Genomic DNA, 26,643 nt, shown 5'->3' on the forward strand with positions numbered 1-26,643 from the left:
ACATGGGTCACTGCTGTTTGTGGAAACAACATGATTTTTTTTTTTTTTTTGGTCCTTTCATTTAACTCTTTAGTAACTAATCTCATCCTCCAAATTCTGCAGCAAAAGCCCAGTAACAATGATGAAACAGGTGTGATCAGAGTCAGGAAATAACAGATAAGTTATGAGAAGCAACAGGCAGTATTCATGGATTTATTCCACAGCAGCTTATGGGTAATATCATCTCTGGCACTGGAAAGAACAGTGAATTGCACCCATGAGACTGTTGCATCTGACTTTTCCAGGCCTGAAGTGCACTCTCCCAACTTCAGAAAGATGTCTGTATGACCTGTATAACCCCCAACATTATCCTTGAGTGACTTTAGATGTTACGAAAGCTACTACATGAATCACTTGGGATGTTTTTGTTGGTAGGTAATAGAAAACCCAGCTCAAACGGATATTAATAGTAAAGTTAATTTATTGGCTTACATAAGTGACATGCCCAGAAACTATATAGACTTTGGGGATAATTTGATTAGGGCTCTGGCTCCAATTTTTGCTATTGTTTTGGCTCTTTCTTCCTCCAAGTATCACTTTTATTTTCAAGCTAACTTCCCTCCTGTGACTGTGATAGTTACTTTTTGTGTCAACTAAACTGGCCATAGGGTGCCCAGATTAAGCACTATTCCTGGGTGGGCTGTGAGGATATTCTGGATGAGATTAACATTTGAACTGGCGGTCTCAGTAAAGTAGATTACTCTCGCCAGTGTGAGGGGGCATCATCCTATCAGTTGAGGGCCTGCATAGAACAAAAGGTGAAAGAAAAAACTTACCTTCCTTTCCTGCCTCATTGCATGAGCTGTCACATTTCATCTCCTATCTTCAGACTGGTATTTGTACCATCAAGCTCCCTGGCTCTCAGGTCTTTGGACACAGATTGAATTAGACCACTGGCTTTCCTGAATCTCCAGCTTGACAATGGCAGACTGTGAAATTTTCAGCCTCTAAAATCTCGTGAGCCAATTCCTCATAACAAATATCTCTCAACAGAAAGACAGATTGATAAATATAGATATATGTAGGCAGGTATATGGGTAGATAGAGATGTGTGGATTATATATATGTGTGTGGATAGATAGAAACATGTATGTGTGTATGGAAAGTTTATATGTTTTATATGTATTTTATATGTATATATGTATAAAATTTGTATTTTATATGCATACTGTCTATACATATAAAATATAAATTTTATATATAATATAAATTTTATATGTATACACAGTGTCTTGAAAAGCAGAGACGTAACTCTGCCAACAAAGGTCCATATAGTCAAGGCTATGGTCTTCCCGGTGGTCACGTACGGTTGTGAGAGCTGGACCGTAAGAAGGCAGACCACCAAAGAATTGATGCCTTTGAACTGTTGTGCTAGAGAAGACTTTTGATAGTCCCTTGGACAGCAAGGAGATCAAACCAGTCAATCTTAAGGGAGATCAACCCTGAATATTCACTGGAAGGACTGATGCTGAAGCTGAAGCTCTAGTATGTAGGTCATCTGACACAAACAGGTGACTCATTGGAAAAGTCCCTGACACTGGGTAAGATTGAGGGCAGAAGGAGAAGAGGGTGTGAGAAGATGAGACGGCTGGACAACATCACTGATGCAATGAATATGAACTTGGGCAAACTCCAAGAGATGGTGAAGGACAGGGAGGCCTGGTGTGCTGCAGTCCATGGGGTCGCAAAGACTCGGACATGACTGGGCGACTGAACAACAACAATAACACGTATGTATAGATATAGAACATGTGTAATATATTAATATATAATCTCCACACATAAAGTTGTGTTCAACTGAAACTTGAACAATGCAGAGTCAGGGGCACGAACCCCCAAACAATTAAAAATTCATGTGTACATTTGCAGTTGATCCTTCATAGTGATGGTCCTGTATCCATGGATTCAACCAACCATGGATCATGTAATAGTATAGTATTTATTGAAAAGATCCACAAAGTATAAAATAAATAAGATAGAGGATATAATATATAGCACAGGAAGCATAACCAATATTTTATAACATCTTTAGATGGAGTATAGTCTAAAATATCAAATCTCTATGTTGTCCACCTGAAACTAATATAATATTGCAAATCCCAGATTATTAAGGAGAGTTAAGATGAATTTGCTATTTCTCAGTAACTTTTCCTATATGGTCCATGAAAAGTGCAAGGTACAATGTCTGCTTCTGAGAACTTCACAGGGTTTGCCAAGCTCACATCCCCTTTCAATGAGTTCCTGTCCCTCATTTACTGTTTCCAATATTTGAACAAAGTGACCTTGAAAAATTGGCCACAGATGACTGGTCGAAGCACAAGTACCTGATCCAAAAGCAGCAATCTACTGACTAGCCTATAAGAGGGTCTTATCTGGGAGTTCAGTGGTGGGAGAGGAAGCTGGATGAAGGCAGTCGAATGTATTGAATACAAACTTTCAGTTATAAGATAAAGTCCTAGGGATGGAATATACAGTGTGAAAAATATAATTAACACTACCATATGTTGTATACAAGAGTTGTTAAGATTGTGAATCCTGAGAGTTCTCATCACAAGGAAAATGAACTTTTTTTATTCCTTTAATTTCATATCGATATGAGATGATGGATATTCATTAAATCTATTGTGATAATCATTCCATGATGCAGGCAAGTCAAATACTTACACTGTACATCTTAAACTTATACAGTGCTGTATGTCCATCATATCTCAATAAAACTAGAAGGGAAAAAAAGAAGTCAATATTACAGGACCATCCTGTACTGTTCACCTGTACACCATCCTCTGTACCAGATGGTGATTACCTGACCCAGTCAGATTCTCTGGGGGAGTTTGGACGTAAGACATACAGGTCAAGAAGTATGAAGAAATCTGACTTTTCTTGCAAGCTAGCAATTACCCTGCCACACTTTTGTGGATAGTGGCAGGAGACACAAGACGAGTCAGAGACAAGGGACTTATTACAGCACAGCAGGCAGCGTAAACTTCATATTTGCCTTGGTTCCCCTTGTCCCTCACCCCTTTAGTCACCAAAAGGGTGACACAGAGCAGCCCGGTGATGCAGTGGGTTTGCATCACAACAGAGGAAACTCAGGGCTTCCCTGGTGGCTCAGATGGTAAAGAATCTGCCTGCAATGCAGGAGGTCTGGGTTCGATCCCTGGATCAGGAAGATCCCCTGGAGAAGGAAATGGCAACCCACTCCAGGATTCTTCCCTAGAGAATCCTGGGGACGGAGGAGCCTGGTGGGCTCCTGTCCATAGCGTCGCACAGAGTTGGACACAACTGAAGCGACTTAGCATGCATGCATGCATTGGAGAAGGAAATGGCAACCCATTCCAGTATTCTTGCCTGGAGAATCTCAGGGACAGAGGAGCCTGGTGGGCTGCTGTCTATGGGGTCACACAGAGTCGGACAAGACTGAAGTGACTTAGCAGCAGCAGCAGCCAGTATTCTTGCCTGGAGAATTTCATGGACAGAGGAGCCTGGGTGGGCCCCAGTCCATGGGGTCGTAGAGTCAGACACAACTAAACGATTAACACCAAGAAAATTCAAACTTAGGAAACCTAAATCTTTCATAATGAGTTACTAGCAAATCTTCCTATCTTTGCCCTCCTAAGAGAGATATTATTATACTGAATGGCAAAGAAGTTGCCCTCTGCTCCAGAGGGAAACACTGTCTCCATCTTCCAAGTCTGCTCACCATATAAACACTCATGAAACGATGATCTCGAATAAGTTGTCAGTGCCTCTGCTTGAAAGACGTGCAGAAATGCAAGAGACCCACAAAGAACTGTCCCCCAACAACAACATGCAATGGCAAGTTACGATACCTAAGAGACACAAAGAGCAGGCAGCAAGTTCTAACACAAGACGGCAGAAGGAGAGAAAAGAAAAATAGGAAGTGAAACTATTTGACAGCAGCAGAAGAAATAGGTAAGAGAGGACACAGCATCTTCATACCAGTGGGAGCCTGGTAGTATTTATAAACATGAACTAGTGTTGTTAGGGAACCATTGACCAAAACTGCCAGGCCTGGCCAGGCATGATAATAACCACTTTTGTGAGCTATCTCACAACGGGAGGTCCTGATAAGGAACTCAGAACTGACAAGTTACTGCCAGCCAGAAGAATTTGGAAAGAGATGAAAGTGAAATAGGAGAGTGAAAACGTTGGCTTAAAGCTCAACATTCAGAAAACTAAGATCATGGCATCCAGTCCCATCACTTCATGGCAAATACATGGGGAAACAGTGGAAACAGTGGCTGACTTTATCATTCTGGGCTCCAAAATCACTGCAGATGGTGATTGTAGCCATAAAATTAAAAGACGCTTACTCCTTGAAAGGAAAGTTATGACCAACCTAGACAGCATATTCAAAAGCAGAGACATGACTTTGTCAACAGAGGTCCATCTCATCAAGGCTATGGTTTTTCCAGTGGTCATGTATGGATGTGAGAGTTGGACTATAAAGAAAGCTGAGCACCAAAGAATTGATGCTTTTGAACTGTGGTGTTGGAGAAGACTCTTGAGAGTCCCTTGGACTGCAAGGAGATCCAACCAGTCCACCCTAAAGGAGATCAGTCCTGGGTGTTCACTGGAAGGACTGATGCCGAAGCTGAAACTCCAATACTTTGGCCACCTGATGTGAAGAGGTGACTCATTTGAAAAGACCCTCATGCTGGGAAAGACTGAGGGCAGGATGAGAAGGGGACGACAGAGGATGAGATGGTTGGATGGCATCACTGACTCAATGGACATGGGTTTGGGTAAACTCCAGGAGCTGGTGATGGACAGGGAGGACTGGCGTGCTGTGGTTCATGGGGTTGCAAAGAGTCGGACATGACTGAGCGACTGAACTGAACTGAACTGAAGAAGAGGGAGGAGACCCCAACACTTAATATGTCCTACCAATCTCAAAGAAATCCTTGAACTGGAATCCATCTTGACTGAAAGATGCACACACTGCCAGGAATGGCCTTGAATTGGACCAAATATGGACATAGGCAAGAAAATTGGCCAGAGATAACCTGGAAGGGGAACCCCACCACCATAAACCCTGAGACTGAGGCATGTGGCAGAGCAGTTCTCTTAGCTTCCCTTACCCTGCTATTCACTTTCCCTTTCCAAGAAAGTCTTTTGCTTTGTCAGTACCTGTGTCTCCTTAGACAATTCATTTCCTAGTGTTAGACAAGAGTCCATTCTTGGGCCCTAGAAGGGTCCCCCTTTATGATAACAGAATCACATTCCCCTATTGAAATTGAATCATGCAACATTTGTATAGAAGTTATCGGTGAATGGGCACAACAAACACCTTGAGAATCATTTTGTTTGAGAGTGGAAATTTCTCACATTTCCACTAAGGTACCCCCTCAGCAGGTAAGTAAATCAAGCTAGAATCTGGCTGTGTCAGGCTTAGTGGGGAGTTGGGGAGATTGTATCAAGTAGACATGAGTTAAATGCTAGAGGTGACTCACCTCAAAAAGCTAACTACATGTCTATCACAGTAACCACTGATGTTAAAGAAATTGATTTTAAACTGTTTTTAGCTTCTGAATTTTATCTCTTATTTTGCATCTTTATCCAACCTGCTTCTCTAGGCAAGAGGTGTTTACTGTTATTTGTCAGGAGCAATAATAGCCAGATGATTCTAGATATATCCTTGTTAAAGTCAACATAGCAATTATCTCAAAGGGGAATACATATTTATTTCAGACACTAACTTGGCCTCTGTTTCCTATTTGTCTAGTTATGATTAGTTCATCGTATTGTATCTCCAAAAATACAAATATCTCACTTTTTTTTGCATTATGTGTACACTACAAGAAGACATCTTAAGTTGTTACTATCTCTTATTTACATCACATTAAGTATTTTATTCACTCCTACAACAACAATAAAAAAAAAAAACCTTCCTGTTCATTGATAATTAGATGTTTTGCTTCATTTGGATTTCCTCCAACAATCTTCTGTTCAGATTCAGCTCTTATAATTAATTACCCTCTTGCTGAACAACTGAAAACTGAAGTCTGACCAAAGTACATCTCATCCCACACAGATGTCCTAGTTACTCCACAAAAGGTTAATTAATCATAAGAGGTGCTTTAGAGCAGGAGGCGCTGGAAGAAATTCAGACCTAGTTTCTGGCAACACAGAAAAACCACCATCATGCCCGTTGCTATTGAGCTCACACTGAGAGAATCATTTCAATGGAACAAAAATTCAACTGCACAAAATAGCTGGTGGATATAATATCATGCCTCAAATAATGGAGCATGCCACTTCCCAGTCACTGATGATTCAGAATCCCAGACTGCCTGTGAGGGAAGGTCAGCCCTGTTTATCCTCATTTAACAGAGGTGCCTGAAACTCCCGAATCGCAACAATGGCAGAACCGTCTTCATTGTTCTCCTCTCTTTGGCTGGATGCCATTTCATCGTATGAAAGAACCCTCCTCTCCAGCCAAGGCAGACTAGACATAGTCTTCCAAATACACCTTCCACTTTCCCAATCTGTGGTTTTAGTCATGCAAATCCTCCCAGTCCAGGAATAGGTTTGCCTTCTTCCACTGTCTAGCCAAAGCCTGTAATTCAGTCAAGAGCCAGTTCAGATACCTCCTCCTCATAAACCTGCCCTGAGAACATTCCAACCCACAGGGAGACCTTCCTCTTTTGACCTAGGAGAAGCTGTAATAGAAGGAACACTGTCCTGGACAACAGCAATATATGCAATATTGGCTCTGTTAACCGTGTGACTTTGAGCAAGTTGTTTAACTCCTATGAGACCCAAACTTTTTTTCAATAAAATGGGAAGAATAACAACCACTTTGTGGTCTTTATTATGGAGATTAAATAGAATAAGGTGTATGAAAATGTTTGTTATTTTGCTGCTGCTCAGCACTTTTTTTTTTTTTTGCTTACTTGATAATTGACCATTCTTGGGCTTTCATTTTCTTTATTTATTTTTCTTCCCTTTAACAGGAAGATGAGAAGGAATATAACCTTAGCAGTCCTTAAGATAGTATTCATCATCAGAGTATCTACCTAATGAGAATAGGAAGGTGGTTTCATTTTTCCAAATTTGTAAATTATGTATTTTAAAGATCTAAGGACTTCCCTGGTTGGTCCAGTGGTTAAGAACCTGTGTTTCCATCGCAGGGAACATGAGTTCAATCCCTGTTCAGGGAACTGAGATCTCACATGCTGCACAGTATATTTGTCACCCTGCTTATTTAACTTACATGCAGAGTACATCATGAGAAACGCTGGGCTGGAAGAAGCACAAGCTGGAATCAAGATTGCCGGGAGAAATATCAATAACTTCAGATATGCAGATGACACCACCGTTATGACAGAAAGTGAAGAGGAACTAAAGAGCCTCTTGATGAAAGTGAAAGAGGAGAGTGAAAAAGTTGGCTTAAAGCTCAACATACAGAAAACTAAGATCATGGCATCTGGTCCCATCACTTCATGGCAAATAGATGGGGAAACAGTGGAAACAGTGTCAGACTTTATTTTTTGGGGGCTCCAAAATCACTGCAGATGGTGATTGCAGCCATGAAATTAAAAGATGCTTACGCCTTGGAAGGAAAGTTATGACCAACCCAGATAGCATATTCAAAAGCAGAGACATTACTTTGCCAACAAAGGTCCGTCTAGTCAAGGCTATGGTTTTTCCAGTGGTTATGTATGGATGTGAGATTTGGACTGTGAAGAAGGCTGAGCGCCGAAAAATTGATGCTTTTGAACTGTGGTGTTGGAGAAGACTCTTGAGAGTCCCTTGGCCCGCAAGGAGATCCAACCAGTCCATTCTGAAGGAGATCAGTCCTGGGTGTTCTTTGGAAGGACTGATGCTAAAGCTGAAACTCCAGTACTTTGGCCACCTCATGTGAAGAGTTGACTCACTGGAAAAGACTGATGCTGGGAGGAATTGGGGGCAGGAGGAGAAGGAGACGACAGAGGATGAGATGGCCAGATGGCATCACCGACTCGATGGACGTGAGTTTGAGTAAACTCCGGGAGCTGGTGATGGACAGGGAGGCCTGGTGTGCTGCGATTCATGGGGTCGCAAAGAGTCGGACATGACTGAGCGACTGAACTGAACTGAACTGATGCTGCACAGTGAGGCCAAAAATAAAATCAATTTTTTTACAAAAGAAGGATATATGAAAAGACATTTCCAGACCTTGGGGATCAATCTTCCAGGGCTACAGAGAAAGAAAAGAGATCAGGACTCTGAGACCAAGAATCTGAACCTCTCATGTGCAAGCATTGGGGCATCCATTTATGGTACTGGGAGTGGCTGTGAATTGAACTGGGAGAGAGTCTACTATAGGAGGCAATCTTGATTGTGTCTCCCTCACCCAGACAAGGTGTCCATCTGCTACCAGCATACTTTTGTGGACAGTGAATGAGATGGCATATGGATTTCCAGGGGCCCTGAGAGCCAGGAAAGAGGGCTTTGTATTTTGGAGATGGAAGCAAAATGATGCTGTGGTAACAGCTATAACTTGTCTCATCCTGTCTCATAAACTGTCAGCATGCTTTTCTTCCCTACTTGATTTTATGCTCCTAGAGACCAAAAACAAGTTTCATATTTGTATATTTCCTTTGGGCCCTGATTCAGAGTATATGCAGTACGTTTCATTTTGTCTCCTTGGCCCTCATTCGATGAACCACTTTCCTCTTTTCTGTGCATTGTTATATAGTCTTACCGAGATACCGTAAGAAAGTGGATTCTAAATCAGTGTTGAGGATTCTAGGTGTTTGATGTTTGATGTTTGGTTGGTGTTTTCTCCTTGCTGAATGATTCACTCCATTTCTCTTGGAAGCTCCCATGGAAACAGAGAATGAGTGAGCTTGAGGGAAGAGAGAGTGAGAATGGAGTGAGAAAGAGGCTGGGGTACATGGCCATGTATTGGGAGCAAAATGTGCAACTTGTCTTTCCAGAATCAGATACTGTGAGAAAAAGATGGCAGTCCTCATCCATGGTGGCAGCAAGGCGGCAGTGCGGCCCCTGCGGAGTCGAGATCTTCCCAGCCTCCTTGTCCACCCTGTTTACTCAAGCCTCATTTGGAAGTCAGTCTTGAACTGACGGTACAGGGAAGATTTCCTTCTGGACTGAGATGTCAATCTGTAAAACGTACTGATGGAAATATACAATGATTTACATTCAAACCACCTGTATTCAAGGGTTCACATTTTTTTTTCAAGCATGATTGTGCCCAGATAAGAGTACACATAAACTATATTTAAGGATGCCCAAACTGAGTCAGCAAAGTCAAATATCAAGTTTAGCCAAATAGAATTGGAACCCAATTCCATCAATACATGTATTTATTGCTATTGTTCAGTTGCTCGGTTGTGTCTGACTCTTTGTGACCCCATGAACTACAGCACTGCCAGGCTTCCCTGTCCTTCACTATCTCCTGGAGTTTGCTAGAACTCATGTCCATGGAGTCAGTGATGCCATCCAACCATCTCATCCCCTGTCGCCCCCTTATCCTCTTGCCTTCAATCTTCCCCAGCATCAGGGTCTTTTCCAATGAAATTTATTGTCATTACTATCATTCAACAGCATTTCTAATGCTAACACAATCCACTGTGAGGAATTCAGCCAGCACCTAAAACATAGCCAGGGAGACAATGTTTAATAAAAAATAATTCTGAGACCAGAGCACTTCCAGTTTTTGAAAGCCTTAAAATAAACCCCAATCCCAAATTTATTCCTAATGGTACAAAATTATTTCCACAGCTGCTCCAATAAACATCAGAAAAGGCTTTGCCAACTCCTGACTATTCAGGCTACTGTTGTACAAAAGAGGAGCTTTTAAAAAAATAACCCTTATCTATCCTCATGAAAGGCTAATAAGCAGGCATTACCAGGTTCTAAAAAATAACATGTTCAATTTCAAGTCTTTTCAAAACTTTCTTGTTGTATTTACTCACTTTCTCAATTAGCAGGTGTTGGAAGCCCTGAAAATTTTTCTCTCTGCTCTAATTTTATAGTCAATGACATAGATACAGAGATCTAAACAGATATGGAAATGGATATATCTTGTCCATCCTACTAACCAGATTGTTAAGCTGCTCACAAGCCCTAACTGCAGCTAGAGTTCTCCTGTATCTCCCAGGTAGACGACTACTACGGTTTACTCATGACAGGTCTTTATAAATGTGTGTTGATTGTTGACTCAATGTAAATATACAAGCCAGTTCTGAATGGATGGAAAAGTAATGGGGAGCTCAACAAATCATCCCATAGCTTTACCTTTCCAGCTTTAAAAAAAAAAAAATTAAAACTATAGAAGCTGTAGTCTTCCCTGTAGTTCAAATGGTAAAGAATCTGCCTGCAGTGCAGGAGACTCAGGCTTGATCCCTGGGTTGGGAAGATCCTCTGGAGAAGGGAATGGCAATCCACTCCAGTATTCTTGCCTAGGAAATCCCAAGGAGAGAGGAGCCTGGCGGGCTACAGTAGGTGGAGACACAAAGAGTCAGACACACCTGAGTGACTAACACTACTTCTATAGAGACTGTAAAAAGGTCAGTGGCTTCCAGGGACTAGGGGAACAAGGGAGGAATTATGAATAGGTGGAACATAAAAGATTTTTAGGGCAGTGAAAATATAGTATGATACTATAATGATGGATGTATGTCATTACACGTTTGTCTAAAACCATAGAATGTACACCTCTAAAAGTGAACTCTAATGTAAACTCTGGATGATAATGTAAACTTCGGGTGATAATAACGCGTCAATGTAGGTTCATTAGTTGTAACAAATACACCACTCTGGTGTGGGACATTGATAACAGGGGAGGCTGTGAATGTGTAGGGGCAGGCGGTAGATGGAAAATCTCTGAGATTCCCTCTCAATTTTGCTATGAACCTAAAGCTGCTCAAAAAAAAAATTTTTTTTTTTAAATGTTCTTTCCTAATTGGGTATAAAGACATGCATGCCACTATTTACAACAGCCAGGACATGAAAGCAACCTAGATGTTCATTGACAGATGAATGGATAAAGAAGTTGTGGCACATACATACAATGGGATATTGTGAAAGTCACTCAGTTGTGTTCTACTCTTTTGTGACAACATGGACTATACCATCCATGGAATTCTCCAGGCCAGAATACTGGAGTGGGGAGCCTTTCCTTTCTCCAGGGGATCTTCCCAACCCAGGGATAGAACCCAGGTCTCCTGCATTGCAGGCAGATTCTTTACCAGCTGAGCCACCAGGGAAGCCCCAATGGAACCTTACTCTACCTTAAAAAGGAATGAATTTCATTTTAGTTCAGTAAACTGAACCTAGAGCTTGTTATACAACGTGAAGTAAGTCAGAAAGAGAAAAATAAATATCATAAATTAAGATTTTTTTATGGAATCTAGAAAAATAGTACTGATGAACCTATTTGCAGGGTAGGAATAGAAACACAGACATAGAGCACAGACTCATGGACACAGCAGGAGGGGGAGAGGGTGGGATGAACTGAGAGTAGCACGGAAACATATATGTTACCATATGGAAAACAGCTAGCTAGTAGGAAGTTGCTATATAACACAGGGAGCTCAACCTGGTGCTCTGTAACAATTAGAGGGGGTGGAATGGGGGAGGAGGTGGGAGGGAGGTTCAAGAGGGAGAGTATATATGTATACTTATGGCTGATTCATGTTGTATGGCAGAAACCAATACAACATTGTAAAGCCATTATCCTCCAAATTAAAATAAATTAAAAACAAGAAAAAAATGTTCCTTCCCAATTCTGCGTAAAAACATGCAAGCTGGTGCCATGCACAACTTCACAAGGAAGGAAGGCCTGCCATACTTAGGTTGTTCCCTGGAGCTACTCAGCATTAATGAGGTGTTCCAAAGCAGGGAGACAGGCAAGCAAGGGAGCAAGAGAAGAGACAGGGCTGTGACAAGTGGAGAAGCAACTCTACAATCACAGATATGTAGGTTTAGATATTCCCCCCCCCCACCCCAGTGATTTAAAGTGATATAATTGGATCTATCTTTGGCATCAGAGAAATCTGGGTTGAGTTCTGACTCTATCTCTTACGGGATGGGTGTACTTGAGCACATTACTGATTCCCTCCAATCCTCATTTTCATCATCTGTAAATAGGTGGAACAGCAGATTTGCTGTGAAAATTAAATACGCTAATTCACTCAAAGTGCATGAACAGGAACTGAACATTCAACTACTGTTAGTTTATCTGCCTTTCTGACCTCCTTCCCTAACAAGGTTTTTCCATAAAAGCAGGGCTGAGAGAGATCACAAAGTAACCCAGCTTCTCACCATCACAATTTTTCTCAACTGTTAAGAATCTACATGCCTCTTGATCATACAAAAATTCTCTTTCCCACATCCCATGTTGAGATTTATAGCTCTGACCCCTTAAAATGGGCTGGTAAATTAAAAAGGCAAATAATACACAAATATTCTCCAAATCTCTCTCTCCAAACCACAGAGAGTGCTGCGGACAAGCCCACAAGTCTGTGTGTGGATGAGTGTGGGTGTGTTTCAGAGTGAATTTTTCATTTGCTACTCTCTGGTTACTTAGCCCCTGCCAGAAGAATTCAGTTATTCCCAGAAGTCAGACACAAGTCAAGTCAGCTGTTTTGCTTAAAGAAACAAGATACAAATTAAAGCCCCAAATGGAAAAGTGAGGGAAGAAGAAATTGTTTGGGTGGCTATATAATCACTGAAGTTCTTGCCAGCAGCCCACGGCAGGCTCTCACCACCTGACTGTTTTTCAGGAAATGCAAATAACACATAGCCTTGCTCTGTGATATCTCTGTAAGCCAACTTGCTCGGTGCTTGCCTTGGACTCTGTGGATCCAGCATTGGGAAGGGTAGGGAGGGAGTGAAACAGGCATCTTTTAGATTTCCCTCACTCTTTACTCTGTCTTTATCCTGGTTGGAATCCATCAGGCTTGTTCAAACACGTTACCCAATTTGCACTAAATTCGTGAGACAAAGGGCTTCATGCGGCTTGAAAGTGATCTTGCAGCCACACAGTTAAGTGATGTCAGAAGGCTGCCACAATTCTCTTAGTCTGGGACAGAAAGAAGTGCTCCAGCAAGGTTTGTGTAGCATACCTCCCAAGAGGGCTCAATGGGAGCTACAGGGAGACTTTGAGAAAAAAAAAAAACACCTTTTTTTAAAAAAGATGAGCATTCAAAATAATTTTAACAAATGCCAAAAAATCAAATCAAGATCTCTACACCCTATCTGTAAATAGATATGCCGGGTTACCTTTTTCATATTCTGCAATTTCATTTTCTTGATAAAAGCTACATTCTTCTAAGTTGGTTTTATCCGGTGCTAATCACATATACATACATACATAGCCATATCCAAAAAGACTAAAAGAAAACTTTTCTGGTCATTAAAACCAGGCTAGTTTTAATGACCAGAGTAGTGATCATACATCTCAGGGTAACCTTCTAGGACTGGCAGCTTTTTTCTTTCTGAAACATACTGTTTTGACACACATGGGTCATTCTCTGGCAAAGAAAGCAGAGCCCAGCAACTTCTTTATCAGAAGAACTCACAAGCATTAATTTCTAACAAAGCTAACCCATCCCTGTTTCCAGCAACACAATAGACCTAAATGCCCACACAGGCATGTGTGTGCACATTCACACACACATGCGTGCACACACACCCTGAAATTCTGTTTGATCAGCCTCTAGTCCTCACTGCCTGGGTCTGGGAGGGACAGACTAAACATGGTCACCCACATTGATATTTCCTACACTCAGAACAACCAATGAGAACCACGATCTCACTTTTTATTCTGTTCTTTGAGCGATCTTCCACAAAGAAAATCCACTAGTACAGGGAAAGTGTGGAGCAATGCCTAGAAATAGACACTGAGGCTAAATTAACATTTTGCCTTTGACCTGACTTAAAAGCAGCAACAAGCAAAACTGGAAAACAGAAGCGCTCCCTCTCTTAGCCATGTCTGGCTGTCTTCTCTCCATGCTTAGTGCTAAGGATACAAGATGAACCAGACAGACCCAGATTCTGCTCTCATCAAATTTACAGAACAGGGGCAGAAACAGACAAGAGGCAATTGCAGGACAGTGTGATAAGTGCAAAAAGAGAAGTCAGCTAAGGATGCCCTTGGAGTGCAGAGGGGAATATCTAAGCCTGGAAGGTGATCAGAAGTTAGATCAAAGACAGGGTGGGAGGGGAGTGGTAAGGAAGAAGAGCCCTTCTGCTTCTGTGTGGCCAGGGTATGGTAAGTTATAAGACTGCACAGATAGAGAGGGTCAGATAGTGAAAGGCCTTATAAACCAGAATAAAGACTCAGGGAGTCAGAGTACTTTAAGCAGGGGAGTGACATGATCAGATTTGCTGTTTAGAAAGGGCACTTTGTCTGCAGTAGAGAGAATGAATTGGAAAGCAGCATAGTGAAAGGTGGGGAGAGCAGTTAGAAGCAGTTGAAGTAGTCCAGACAAGAGCCAATGGCAGCTTGGCTTACAGACTTGACAGTGAAAATGGAGAGAAGTGGACGGATTCAAGGAGCCAAATCTCCACCTTCCCTCAATCGCATGACGGGGAACGATACCCTACAGCGGGGAGGGGATGTGACATTGTGTCTAACGTCCTTCAAGTAGGAATAATCATCTCACATTTTCTCTTAGAATACCATCTCCTGTTCATCTTCTTCACTTAAATTCTTAGTAATTGAAAGAAATAAGAAATCTATCATTTATTTTGGACCCAGAAAGATCAGACAGTTCTCCTGGCTGATACAAATGATTCATTTTGTAATCATCCAGCATGTATTTTCCAGAGGACCTGCACAGCCACTGTTTCACTCCTGGCACGTGTTCATCAGTCCACTTTCTCAAACTGAATGAGTGAGCAAATGGCAATCAATGTTCCCAATAAGAGTTTTAGGAGATAATTACAGTGATGGGAAATGTAGTCATTACAATAGTCATGCTGGGTTTGTTGTGATGCTACTAATCACACCAAGTTTTCTGATTTCATGTAAATTGCAGGTACCTTTACTCTTGTAGGAATTTCTATTAATAGATAATATCATTATGCTAATAGCTGCTTGAAGTATAATTTTAAAAATTTAAGTGATCTAAGCCAGACATTTTAAAACACTATGACAACCTAACAAATATGAACCAAAAAATAAATTTTATCACATTTAAGGAAATTATTTTTAAAGAGAGATATCTGCAGTTTACCCACTAAAACATAGAATTATACTTCATGGACAGACTGAGTATGTACCTTTTTTCAATTACCCAACAAAACAGAAAGTCCAAATGTTCACTATCTGAGCTCCTGTTTATTGCTACTGGGTGAATGTTTATACATGCACACTACAATTAAGGAATATAGAAAGGTATGCCAGTGTTTATGTGTTCATTCAAGAGACATATACTAGGCACTTACCCTATGCCCAACGCTATGGTAGGCACTACTGACAGGCCAGAGGGGTAACTTATATTCAGAGAAACACGATACTGATATATGTGCCAAATACGGAAAAGCATAAGACACTAGAATGCTATAGAGGAAGATGTCCTTAATCATGGAGGGCTTCCTAGAGGAGATAATTTTTAAGTTAGCTTTTGGCAAAAAAAAGTCAAGAGCTTGGCAGACAAATCCAAACAGTAGGGGAATAACTCAGAGGAAAAAAAAAGACTGCTCAAGGGTACAGAGGTCCAAAAAGAACAGTGTGATCTGGGATACAGCATAAAGAACATTAGAGAAAGGTCAGGTGAAGACTGCTGAGGGCTTGTTATGCCAGAATACAGCCATTAGGGTAGGAAAGAAGCACAGATAGATTGTCTTTGACTTACTCTGTAGAAAAAAAATATCTATGCAGCTAGGGCACCATTTCTTTAAATTAGTTTATTGCAGTTAATGGTATAGTAACCAAATTGTTCAAATCATTGCATGGAGCAGAGTATTGAAAAATAAGACTGTCCTCAGAAATTTAATATATATCCCCTTTCTTACCTACCTCCTTTACCTTGATAACTCAGACTCAGCCTTCAGTCTTTGGCTTTAGCATCACTTCCTTAAAAGTCCTCCTTGATCACTCTGATTGGTCAATGACCACAGCCGTGCTTAGCCATTTTGAGAGTAGTCTGGTTTGCACAGGATCATGTACAGACTGCTAAAAAGCACCCTTCCCTTTCCTCTCTTCTTTATACACACACACAGAGGCACACACACACACAATACTCGCCCATACACCAAGTGTTGAAAAGTCTCACACTTGGTAAAGGCTTGGTCAGTGTTATCTGGGAAAGCCAGATAATTAATTATCTGGCTTAAGTTTAACAGGAAGTAGTTTATCCAATTAACTCTAGCACCATAGTCCTAACTTAAAGTCAGAACACCAGGAAATGCCAGTTGACTGGGTGTGTGGAGGAGGGGTACTGGGGAGGCGGGGAGCAACAAAGTAGCAGGAGACACGCTGGGGGTTGGAGCCGTAGTGCAGGGACAGTGGGAGGAAGCAAAGGCACCCCAAGAATGCGGACACTGCAGAGGATGAAGTAAGAGCTACTGAGGGCTATCTGAAAGCACAGAGCTTGAAGTTCATGTAGAAAATTCCAGAGACAGCCAGTTGCTTGATAAAAGCCACAGAAGAATTTCCTGTCTGAATCAAGTCTTTTCAGCTTCATCAGGAAGTAGTATCCTGTTTTCATATCATCACATTTCTGTTATCTATATCGCCCTTCAACTCCTTTAAAGCAGTCCTACCTCCACTGAAGTCTGCAGCCTTCCCGGGGGCAGTTTGCAAATACCTAGGGCCCCACTCAGTCAGGACAGCACTGGCATCAATATTTAGGGATTTTAATCTTTCCACATAAATCACTCCCTCCAGCTCCTTAATCATGTGTGACAACTTGCAGTGACTGCATCTCCTTCTCTGATTTCCCTGAAAGGTCTTGCAAGCTAAGCAGGGTTAAGCTGAGTCAGTAACTTAAGATGTAAGATGCAAGAACCACACAGGAAATGCACAAAATGAGTCAACAGTCAGCACATGTCTCTCTGAGGTCCGCCTCTCACTGTCTGGAAGAGGGGCTCCCTGTGTCTAGAAGCCCACTGTTTTCCAAATGATAGGGTCAGTCTGTGAATATCACAGCACACTCTCCCAGCTTGTAGAGACTGAAAGCTGGACCAGGATCCCAAAATCCCTTTAAGCTTTGCCACGTGCTGTGCTTGTGCTCCCAACTTCTTTCAAGAGGCAGACTGTCCTAATTAAAGTAATATCAGAACAAATGAGGTTGGTATGGCAGGAGGACTTTAAACCTACCTAAAAGGAATTCTGGACTTGTCTCAAGATTCCCAGGCCACTACTTCAGGAACGAGGCTAGGTTCCAGCCCTTTATTATTCTGAACTGAACATTACAGTAGCCCCATACTTCCTTATCTATTAAACAGAGCTTCTTGGTGATAACATACGCTTCCTTTGCCTCTGCATGTGATGTTAAGATCCCTGTAATTCTGTGTATTTACTTGATCTACTGATCCAGGACACAAGAGGTCTCCAAGTGCCAATTCTAATAATAATAAGTAACATTTACCCAAAAGCTTAATCATAACCAGCAGTCTTCTAAGCACTTGGCTTATAAAAACTTAAACTTCTCAACAACTCTATAGGGAGATGAGAAATTGAGACACAGAGAGATTAATGCACTTGCCAAAAGCCACACAGAGAAAAAGAAGCAACACTGGGATTTGAACATAGCTAATATGATCCCAGTGGAGAAGGAAATGGCAACCCACTCCAGTATTATTGCCTGGAAAATCCCATGGACGGAGGAACCTGGCAGGCTTCAGTCCATGGAGTCACACAGAATTGGATGTGACTAAGCAACTGAGCACGGACACATGCAGTAAGATCTCAGAGCCTGGGGGCATGATTCTCCTGTTCTACCTAGACCCTCTGGTACTACTTACTCTAAGAGAAAGAGGTTTCTTCCTCTTAAAGAAATTTATCGTTCAGTTGCTCAGTCGTGTCCAACTCTGCAACCCCATGGACAGCTGCAAGCCAGGCATTCCTGTCCTTCACCATCTCCTGGAGCTTGCTCAAACTCATGTCCATTGAGTCGGTGATGCCATCCAACCAATTCATCTTCTGTCGTCCCCTTAAAGAAATAAGCGCTTATTATACTCCCAATTTTCATTAACCTCTCTGTGTCTGTTTCTCATCTCCCTTTAGGGTGGTTCAGAAGTTTAAGATGAGTTATTATGAGCAAAGTGCTTAGAAGAAGTGTAGTCATAAGAAAATGAAGTAAATTACCCAAGATCACACAGAGGTCAGTGGCAGTGCCTAAGACATAGGCATGTGGTGGGCAGCCTGACCCAGAGCCTGAGCTCCAGTCACAAGGCCACTGCCTCCCTGCTGCCCTGGAAGGAGCAATGGGGAGGAGACAGATTATAGATGCAAGAAATACCAGGAGCAACCAGGGAAGCAGGGCTTGGAGGGGAGAGGTTGGTGGGCACAGTAGCAGGTGAATCTTGGAAAGATTTGAGTTTTTCTTCTGCCAAGATCAGAGGGAAAGAATCGAAATGGGGGGAGCACACAGAGTGTTCTAGTAAGACAAGGGAGGCTAGCTTGTGTCCCCTAGGTCTCATTTTCTTGTGGAATTAGAACAAAGGTATCTGCTGAGGTCTCTAACCCTGGAGGGTTTGTGTGGGAGCTACAGCTTAAGATTCTGGCCTGTCTGAAACAGCTGCTGGGCTGGGCTCCCCTGCGAGTGAATGTAAGCCAGGCTCAGCAGCTCTGGGGCCCTTTCTGAGTTTCTGTGGACTTCAAAATGAAACCAATTTGCCCTGGTTTTGTAATTTTCTCTAGCAAGGAGAAATTCTGTAAGTGCAGGAGTAGGATTAAAGAAAATGACTGAAGTTCTGTCCTTACTATTAGGGACTGCTTGCAAGCCCATAGATGTCCCAGGGTGTTAAAAAAATTATGCAGCTTCCTCCAAAGAAGGAAAGGTTGAGGCCTGATAACCCATACTGGGAAAGGCCAAGGCGTCCTGTACCTAAAGTGTAGCCTGTGGTTCACCATAGAGACACAGGCATCAAGCGTGGGTTCAGTTCCCATCAGTGCCTCTTGCTAGCCGGTGACCTTGGATAAGTTCCTGAGCCTCTCTGTGCCTGCTTTTTGTTTTTTTAACCTGTAAAAGGAGGTATTACTTGAGCATACTTCGTAAGGTTGTTGTATTATATAAAGCACTTAGCACAACGTCTGAGATATAATAAGTGGTCAATAAACGTTAACTTTTATTAAGGCTCAAACAAGGATGCTCCTAGCTGCTTAGTGTCCTCACTGATCAGCATTCACTACTAGAAGCATGGCATCTCATGCATATACATGTGAGCACTGTCATGTGAGAGACTAGCATCTCCAAGCCATCAGTGGTGGGTTTAAATTGTCCAGCTGTGCTGACTAGTTCTTGTTTTCAGATATAAACAAAGCAGTGGGGTAATGGACAATGAGTTTGCTCCTAGGGAAAGTAGCCAACTGTTTCCTATTTAATGCCAATAAGACCTTGACCTTTCCTGCTTTCTATGTCAGCCGTCCTCTCACAAAGCAAATCCAGACCACAAGTCTAGCCAGAGAGTTGATATTAAATTAAACCTAGAATTTTAAAACATTGCCCAGGTCTTTCTCAACAATTACAATCCGTTTTAAGCATTAGATTTTCTGTGCAGGCTCCCAAAGAGCTGCAGAATAGACCTGGTATTGCTATTTCTTCTTCTAAATCTCTGTAGTCTATTCAGCATCATTGCCTTTTATATTCTCTCAGGTATAAGTAATACTAGTTTGCCTGGGATTGGGTTCTTTTTCTACATAAACAAAAAGATTTTCTTAAAAATGTGATTAGAATACAAATGCCTTACACACTTAGATACATTAAATAGCTACATTCTAAACTTGCTAAGAACTTCCTTTTCATGAACAAGAAGTGTTTTGTTTTGTTTTTTTCCTTTTCTGGAAAATAGAAGTAATAAAATACAGAAGCCTAATGACTAAGTATATCAATATTCCTTTCTTCAAATTCTTGTGTTGATTTGTGGTCTATTCAAGGCCATGCCTCTAACTGTTGCACGTGTTACTGTTTTCTTCCTCATGTGGGCAGGAATATATTTTGGCTTCCCTGGTGGCTCAGATTGTAAAGAATCTGCCTGCAGTGCTGTTCGATCCCTGGGTCAGGAAGATCCCCTGGAGAAGGGAATGGCAACCCACTTCAGTATTCTTGCCTGGAGAATCCCATGGACAGAGCTGAGCAGCTAACACTTTCACCTTTTTCATCATTCGCTTCTCCTACACTACCTAATAAGCATCTAAAAGAAGAGAAGTGATCCAATACAAACGTTCTGATCGACTGAAAATACTTTTTGTTTAATTAATTCATGTAGATCAGGGACCCACGCTGGTAACTGAATACTGAAGCAGGCTAGGTATGCGACGATATGGTGTGGTGGGGACTGGGGCTGTAGGAGACATGCAGGACACATCTAAGGGGACAACTGCGATTCAGCTCTACATCAGTGATGCTGAGTGATGCTTGTCATGTAGCCATGTAGACCCTGTGTTGCTAGATATTCCAATTTTTAGACAGACGATAAAATCGCCCAAATTTTACATAAGAGCAACCAATTTAAAAAATAAAAAGAATAATACAATGGGGGCCCAATATCACACATCTGTGGACCAGGTCCAGCCCAGGCCCAGCAATTGGTAATATCTTAAGTTAAAGAAACGCCTGAGAAATTACATTGAGTAATTCAGACTCTCCCTATCTATCCTTGACACCAGATCCACCTGCAAGCAGTTTGGTGGCCCCAGCCTACAGTCCTATCCTCTGTCTCCGCCTATTGCCAGTCACAACTGGCCTGGCTCTCACAGAAAGACTCATCCTTGAGTCGCTACCGAACAAAGCAAACCACACTCACACAGCCCGCTGAGCCTTTTGACGGTGTTGTACAAAACTGAAAAGATGGTAATTGGTAGAGAAGGTGTCCAGGTTAAATATTGTGACAACCCTTTTTAAAGGCCTGGATGAATGTTCATGATTTTAACACAGCCCCAGCAAAGCCACCTGAAGAAATGACATGGCTAATCAAGGGTCACCCTTCAGATGTCAGTGGAGATTGTCTGTATCAGAAAGGCAGGCAGGGTCAGAAGGAACAGTCCATTCTCCCCTATTCTCATCAGCTCCAAATTAGATGATAAATAGCAAAGAGTTCTACCTTCCTGTGAAGCTCAAAAACAAGTTCTTGCTAACAGAAGAGTATTTAACTCAATAATAGGTTTGTAGTCCTGTCAGAATATAAAAATTTTCCTTTGGCATAAAACTCGGATTTCATCTACCACCGTGAAGCTCAGTAAGATTTAGTACTTTTTTCTAAAATAAAGCGCTACTGAAGGATTCCTGGTGGATCCTGTATCATTTCTTTCCCCAGCACCTGGCACAATACCAGTCACAGAATACAAACTTGATAAATGTTTATTTAATGAATTAATTAATGATGGAATGATTGAACTCAATCCATGCCTCACATGGTCTTGCTTTATGGAAAGGCACTGGGGGATGGGATAGAAAAGAAACAGGGCAAAGATCAGCATCTTTAAATGCAATATGCGGTGCTTTGTCTTTGTTTTTAAAATACTTTAGAGAATTGGGTGGTAATTTATCTAATTCACTCTGTCAGGAAGAATCTGAAGACGCAATCTCTGCCTCCCCGCTAAATCTTAGCATGTGCTGATTTCAGGTGGCTCCAGAAGTGAAGCTGAAACAATTAATTGCACTATTAAACAAACACTTTATGTTCCCTGAAAAATCTTTAACAAAAGCCCAAGTGTCAGAGAGGGAAAGATGCTGAGACATCAGAATCATGAAAGAGACATTACATTTCTTTCTGCCTAGCAGCCCTGAGGATTCCAGTGTCTGCTCCCCAGCCCTGCAAAGTTCACAGTTCTTTAACATGACACTGAGCTTGACAGAGAAATTGCAGGTACTTGAGTGTGTATCTGCATTGCAACAGATGTCAGCATCACGTTTGGAAGGAAATTGAATTACAGATGGAAGGATCCTGGGAGCTAAGAGCATCTGTTATAGGAATCTGGATTCGAAAGAATACATTTGAAAAATAAGTCTCTTCAACTTCCGAATGAACTAAAATTGTTCGTGATTTCTACTGCCATTCTCCCTCTCTCTCTCTCTCTCTGCTTGTAGAAGGAATGAGAAAAGATTGAAATTATTCCACTTTGTCAAGATGGAGAATATTATTAGAAAACATTTCAGAGAATAATGCACACTTTTCTACCTGTAGTGGAATGCCAATTAGAAATGTTAGAATATCTTAAAGATTTTCTTCGAAGAATCCTAATATCCTTGCCTAAAGAAAAGCACCATGTTGTCTGGGAATTTTTAGAAGTGATCTATTATGCTCTGTTGGGGGCTTCGCTGGTGGCTCAGCATTAGTAAAGAACCCTGCAATGCCGGAGACACAGGAGATGCAGGTTCAATCCCTCAGTCAGGAAGATCCCTTGGAGGAGGGCAACCCACTCCAATATTCTTGCCTGGAGAATCCCATGGACAGAAGAGCCTGGTGGGCTACAGTCCATAGTGTTACAAGGAGTCAGACACGACTGAAGCGACTGAGCACGTACACAGACGTATCATGCTTGGCCAGCACACAATGCCTAGAACCTGCTTGTGACCATTTTTATTGCCATTGTCCATTTTGTTTTAGCTCATGTGAGAAGCAACCAGTCAATCCAAGTAGTTACTACTGTTTTATTCAGCAGAGACGCCTCTCTTTGAGCAAAGAGTTCTCAGAGGATAGTTCACGGCTCTAAGTAAAATCATTCCTGATAAACATGCTTCTTAAATGACACACAAGACACAGCTCACTCCTTCCAAGTTGTGTTCCGACAGTGGCTCACCTCACACCTGACAGAACCTGTTACAGTTGTGTGGGCCGCAGGCTGTGGAGGAAATGACAGAGCACACGCTCATTTCCACACAGGTCTGAACAATGACTTCCAGGCTCTCACACCCTGCAGTTTCCCCAGTTTCATCCCTACTTGTGAAAGACACGTGATTTATAGATAGATTCTCATCCGAGGGACAGTGATAATCTGTGAACTCTTCACATCACCCTGGAGACCAGCTCATGCTGGTCCAGACCAGGATGACTGTGCCCAAGTGCCCTTAAGCCCTGGTAGGACTTTTTATTCTGGCCTGTCCAGCCCCCACTGCCACCCCCAGAAGCTTCAGTGTCCTCTAAAAGCTCCTTCCCTGTTGCCCTCAGTGTTCTTCCCACACCATTTAGTGCTGAGGTAAGCTTCTCACCAATCAAAAGTGGGTGAAGGGGAATGAAAGGAAAGTGGAAGGCTTTATCCCCAAATAGAAAGAGATTAAGCAAGGATAGATTTGTACCAAGGCAGGATAGTTCTGAGACCAGAGGTGGTTGATTAAATATGGCCATGCAATGTTTTAGTCCCTCAGTTGTGTCCAACTCTTTGTGACCCCATGGACTGTAGCCTGCCAAGCTCCTCTGTCCATGGGGATTCTCCAGACAAGAATACTGGAGTGGGTTGCCATTTCCTCCTCCAGGGGATCTTCCCAACCCATGGATCAAACCCAGGTCTACTGCATCGCAGGCGGATTCTTTACTGTCTGAGCCACTTGTAAATGACCCAGTGGAGATCATTGGAACTTGGAGCAGGGGTCAATTATCCTTAAAAAGAAAATGTATCCCACTTTTTACTGGACCTTGGAAAAGTCTTCACCATTCCTTCCTGCCTCTGAGCAGCAACTCTCCAATTGCTCGGAGGAGTCTCCTGTGTGAATGAGCTGGGAATCTTTTGAGTGTGTTGTATTGCTGCTTTCCCACCACCTTCACTCTAATCATGATGAATGTGATGGTGTGGGCACATCTGGCTACAGACAGGAGTGTGAGGCAGCCACATCTGGAGTCTGGCGTTATTTCATCTCTAATTTAATAGCTGCCTTCCCGGTTCTGAAGCTGACAAAGGACTTGAGCATAGAAAAATGAAAGGAGGATCACTAAACTTTGTTGGCTTCCAAGCCCTTGCTCTTGCCTTGGGGAAATTTATATCCTATTCCACTGAAGACACTGCTCAAGTGACAGTCATAACTCAATAACAGTGCTCACAAGATTTTCCAAAGATCGACATTCTTACTGATATTCCTTCAACCTGTGATTTGGGTGAAACCTATACTGTGGAAATTCCCCTTTAGGCCAAGGGCATGAGGTCATCAGTTCACTAAAGAAAAACAACCCATTCCCACTTTCAGACTTCACAATCCATTTTTATTTTCTTTGTCTTCATTAACCTTATTGATTCTCTCACTTCCTTGCACTGTCCCAAAATCATCATTTATTTTACTTATTTAGTTAAGTTTTGTTCGGGTTATTTTTTTTATTTTTTTAGGATGGCCTCAAAACATCTCTGGTAAAATTTTTCTTAGAGTTGCTGCCAGTTAGAATAACATTCTCTTCACCTTCTCTTTTTTGAACAATATTATTTCATAGGCATCTTCACATGTCAACCCCTCATTTTAGGCCCTTTATTCTCCATGTTTGCAGTTTAACTTCATCATCTTTGCACAGAGTTTAGTGTGCAAAGAAATTCACTGTAAGACTCAGGGCCTCTGTTTATTTATTTTTGAAATAGAATTCTTGTATGGATCTAATGTGACTGTATTAAAATATCAAACTGAAAATATAAAGTAAAATACTATGTAACTGCTCCTTGTACAATAATCTTCAATAAATGAATTTAGCTCATAAACCTATAGAAAATACCAAGGGTAGTTATTCAACCATAGAACTGACTGAATAACAAAAGACCTCACCTGACAATCTGAGACTTTCAAAAATTCTATCCCTTTGGAATCATCTAATGAGCTCATGCCTGCATGTGTGCTCCGTCACTTTGGTCATGTCCGACTCTTCGCAACCCTAGGGACTGTAGCCCACCAGGCTCCTCTGTCCATGGAATTCACCAGGCAAGAATACTGAAATGAGTTGCCATGCCCTCCTCCAGCGGATCTTCCCAACCCAGGGATCGAACCCATGCTTCCTGGGTCTCCTGCATTGCATGTGGATTCCTTACCCCTGAGTCACAAGGGAAGCCCCAGTGAGCTCATACTACGTGCACAATGTGAGGCAAGGTGCCAAAGGGGTGAAAATAGGAACTTGGAGATAATTCTTACCCTCCGAGTCACTCATCATCTAAGAGGAAAAGCAGATAACAGTATCTACTTTGACAGTAAACCAAGGCCAGAAAGAACTGGAAGAAGGCTGAGGGAGCCAAGCCCTGAATAACCAGATTCTAAAGCAGAATGTGTGTCTAATTACATTTGCTCTAAATCCTGCCCTAGGAACCAGCACCCTCCTCTCCAGGTCTGCAGCTAGGATGCCTGACATTATGGCTGGGGAGCATCCACTCCAATGTACTGTAATATTTCCATCTGGAGAAATGCAGGTAAGAGTACTCCTGTGGTCACCCTCACAAAATACAAATGGAGTAGGCGTCACATTTTCAGCGGTGACACCTAGTCCTGCGTGCGGTCAGAGGTGAGAAGTCAAAGAGCATGCAGCCAAGTTCTGAGAGTGGGTGAGCAGTGGAGCAGCACAGGAACTGCGTCCTCCTCTTAGTACTCCCTCCCCTGGCCCTGGAGGCGGGGCTGCAGGGGTCAGGGTTGGTGGGAAACTGAAGGCCTGGCTGGTGATCGCGGGCCAAGCCCAGAGCCCTCTGGTCCCCTTCGGTAACTCTTCAGACAGGGCAACCCCTCCCGCCCCATTTCCAACAATCCACTTCCGACTACCTTTTTATGACTTTACAACACAGTTTTTCCTCGAATTTTATGGCATTTCATTAAAGCCGCCAGAAGGTGATACTGCCCCTTTTCTAGGAGTGAAATAAATTCAAGTTTTATCGCTTCTGGAAATGCCCGAGCAGCTGTCAGGACATTTGATAGATTTTCTCAATTACAGGACTTGTGGAGCATTTTATACTTACATCTGCACCGAAGCCCAATATAGTAGATGTTCGTCTTGCTTCCTTCTCTTTTATCTCATGCATCTTTTCGCTTTTAATGACCAATTTGTTATTTTTCCCCTTTTATTTCCCCTTACCTCTTTTTTTCTGCATTTTGTTTCTTTTTTTTTTTTTTTTTGCTGTTGGGTTTAGAGAATGATGTATTTTTCATGCAAACTTACATCATTTGTGAAAGAAAAGGGGGGGGGGGACTAACTAGGGTCCATAGAAGAGAAAAGAAGTCAATTAAAATTTAAAAGCAAATCAGTTTTCCAAGGGGGAATTTACTGTTAGAATAAGGCACACTTTGCACATGCAGTATTTATTAATGTGACGTGACATATGTTGAGTTTTTTCCTAATGGGATAGAGGCTTTGGAGTGTGTGACTTTTTACACTAATAAGGCTGTTCATTGGTGTTTTTCTTCATTATCAACATAGAGAATATCAGCTTTTAGTGACAACTTCGTGGATTATTCAAAACTGCAGAGCCTTGGTCCCAGTGGATGTTGAATAAATAAAAAAGGCTAATGT

General features: G+C 42.0%; 1 long non-coding RNA gene across 1 annotated transcript; it reads left to right on the top strand.

Moving 5' to 3' along the window:
- Nucleotides 1-1,597: 1,597 nt before the first annotated feature.
- LOC129647813 (uncharacterized) lies at nt 1,598-26,643 on the top strand. Its single transcript, XR_008712521.1, has 3 exons — nt 1,598-1,769; nt 25,452-25,555; nt 26,551-26,643. It is a non-coding gene; the product is annotated as an uncharacterized LOC129647813 (long non-coding RNA).

Source organism: Bubalus kerabau, chromosome 3, assembly GCF_029407905.1.
Source record: "Bubalus kerabau isolate K-KA32 ecotype Philippines breed swamp buffalo chromosome 3, PCC_UOA_SB_1v2, whole genome shotgun sequence".
Classification (NCBI taxonomy): domain Eukaryota; kingdom Metazoa; phylum Chordata; class Mammalia; order Artiodactyla; family Bovidae; genus Bubalus; species Bubalus kerabau.